Source organism: Carlito syrichta, unplaced genomic scaffold (assembly GCF_000164805.1).
Source record: "Carlito syrichta isolate Samal-C Ts95f unplaced genomic scaffold, Tarsius_syrichta-2.0.1 Scaffold303137, whole genome shotgun sequence".
Classification (NCBI taxonomy): Eukaryota; Metazoa; Chordata; class Mammalia; order Primates; family Tarsiidae; genus Carlito; species Carlito syrichta.
Genome location: NW_007247233.1, coordinates 488915 through 492069, shown reverse-complemented (window position 1 = coordinate 492069; position 3155 = coordinate 488915).

Below are 3155 nucleotides of genomic sequence, written 5' to 3'. Positions count from 1 at the left end.
TGGGGGGTGGGGGGGCTGTGAAAACGCTCCTCAGCCCTGCGCCCCCAAGAGACCCTGGGCCCCCGGGTGGGCCTGCCCCAAGGCCACGTCTGCACCCTGGCGGTGGCCCGCGTCACCCGGCGGGCGGTGGGCACCCCGGACCCAGCGGTGGGTGACGCCACGAGCGTGGCCACCTGCTGCGTACCCGGGACGTGGTGCGGCGTTTTCGCCCGAGTCAGAAGCACGCTGGGGATGTCGGAAAGCCCGGGACCCAAAGTTATCTAACTTCCGAAGAAGAAGGGGGATCGTCGCTGGGGAGCAGGCGACCCTGGAGATGAGCGCCAGGTGGAAACTGCTCTGTTGGTTAGAATTCTTTTCTGTTTATTCTGTGAATAAAGAGTGAGACTCCTCTGCCAGTTAGTAACCTTGGCCTTTCCCTGCTAGCCCGAGGCTGATTTCCAGATCCGTCTTCCATGCCTCCATGTATTTGACTCTAAGACCGAGAAAGAAATAGTGCTATAATCAGATAAGGCTGGTTACACAAGAGGAATGTTTTACCTCAAATTTTGACTTACTTTTAAACGTTAATAACTAGTTCTGTGTTTACCGTGTTAGACTTTAATATGTCAAGTTTAATTATATTTTTAATTGAAACCGTACATTTTTAAAAAACAATTTTATCTTTTTATTGTGGAAATCTTTGCCCTAATCTCTCTCCTCTCTCCTCCCTACTCACTGTTTTCTCTCCACTCTCCTCTCTCTCTCTCCCTCCCTCTCTCTCTTCCTCCTGCTCCCTCCTCTCTCCCTCTCTCCCTCCCTCTCTCTTTTCTCTCTCTCTCTCTCTCTCTCTCTCTCTCTCTCTCTCTCTCTCAAGTTCTGGACACAGATTGAATTAGATGGGAGGCATTTAATTCAGTGGGAGCTGGATCAGCCTCCAGATGAATTGCAGACAAGTACCCCACTCACTGAATAACTTCTCTTTTCTGACTCCTATTTGAATTCAAAGACAGATTTTTCTTTTACTTAAAATGAGTATATTGATACCAGAGAGGCTAACTTAGCAATGCTTGCCTAAGCGACTGTAAATGCTCTCCTTATGCCCCGCCCCCACCCCGGCCCAGATGACCTCTGTAGAACTCGGTCCTGCCAGGGAGGCTTGGTCTGGACACCAGACAGTGGATGGAGAGTGGGTTTGCCTCGTAGCCAAAGGTGGAGAGTGGTGCAGCTTGGTCTCATAGTGCACTTGCTGTGAACACCAGTAATCAGGATGCCAAGACATCCTCCCTTGGTTACTGTAACAGCAACAAAACCGCAAAGGCTTTCCTGGTGGCCTCTAAAGGGACTGGCCTTATGCAGCATCTTTCTGTCGTACAGGCCCAAGTCTGCTGCTATGTGTGACTGTTCCTGTGTCTGCCTCCCTGCCTCTCTGTTCCTGTCTGTTCGTTGATTTCTTTTCCTTGCCCCCTCTGGTTCTCTAAGACCCCACCCCAGCTCCCTTTCTTAACTAGCCCCAGTACAGAACTAAGCACAGGATCCCCATTTGCATTTATCTCTAGAGTTTGTGTGCCTTGTCCTTCACTTTAAAAGCATGAATGAGTAGAACGTTGATATTCCCCTGGTTAATGAACCTCAATAAAAAACCAACAGAGGTCTACCCATGACACGTGATGTCCGATCATCGCTGTGAATGACCTTTGAGAAAGTTTCCTTAGTCACTGGGCTACAATTTCTTAATGCTTAAATAAAAGAGAAATTCAATGACTTGTGTTCATTTTTTTAGTTTTGGGGTTGGAATCTCACTCTATCGCTCAGGCTGGAGTGCAGTGGCGCGCTCATGGCCACTGCAGCCTCAACCTGCTGGGCTCAGGTGATCCTTCCACTTCAGCCTTCTGAGTAGCTGGAATTACAGGCATGTGCCACCAAACCTGGCTACCCGGCTATGTGTTCCTTTTTGAAGAGGTTTCTGAAACTGGCCAGCAAGAGATCACGACGGTGTTTACAATTCCTATGAGATAGTTTCTCCATAATGGCGCTCAACCTAGGGTTCTGAGATTTCCAGGCCCAACAAAGGTTTCTTGATTTTAACTGCTACTAAAAACTACCAGGATTTTAAAGAATTATAATGATAAGCAAATACTGTATTATAAGGCTATTAAGCAGTGACACTTAACCTTCTGTGGGATCACAAATCCCCACAAGAGCTATATCCCAAATATACTCCTAAAAATATGTACCATATGACAACATTAATTTGCATATATTTTAGGAAGCTCATAAAGCTTCTCAAATTAAGCTCATACCACTTCCTAAATTAAAACTCCCAGATTAAGAACTCCTATAAATGCTCACTAAAAATGTTTCTTTTTCCTAAAGTAATTTCAAGCTGGCAGGTTATACCAATCAGAAGTAAAAAGGTCTGTTTGAATAATGGCTCGGACTATTAGATTACTACAAGGGGGGAATATCATTTAATAAATGTTGCTTATTTTTGAGTCTTTGGGTCTGTGGAGAAATTAATAATAATAAAAGATGTCCCTGGAAACAAGAAGGTTAGGCACTATACTCTTTCTAATGTGTAAATAGTGACATTATTGTCAGATTCTCCCATACTTGTGCTATCCCATAGCCAGGAGTGAGGAAGACTCCAGCCCAGAGAAAGAGAATCATGGCCCCATGTAAGTGAAAATGTGTGTCAATTCCAAAGACTAACCATCATGTTACTTAACCTGTATATTTAGAGAGTAGCTGGCACTTTAATTGATTTTTATGTTGATCTGCTTCATTTCCAAAGAAAAATGGATGCCTAAATGTTAGACCCTTTCATTTGGGATTTTTCTAGAAACTGCACAATTTGGTTCAGGGTGAGCCATCTATCTGTGGGATCTGAGCAGCTGATACTCTGAGATCACAACTGTGTGCCTTGGTTTCTTACCATGATTATTCCAGCCAACTGTGGCCTATCATTCAAAGAAAGTCCTAAAATAAGTTTCTCTCATAAGCAATGACACTTTCGCATGAACATAAAAACACACACATGCCTTTGTAACCTGTGGGAAGCCCACGCTGATGTAGCCCAGACCACTGCTTCTGTCCAGATACTGACTGGGTAATGGGGCTCCACTCCAGGGGCCATAGCCCAGCTTCCGGACTGGGCACTCTTCAGTATTGCGCAGGAG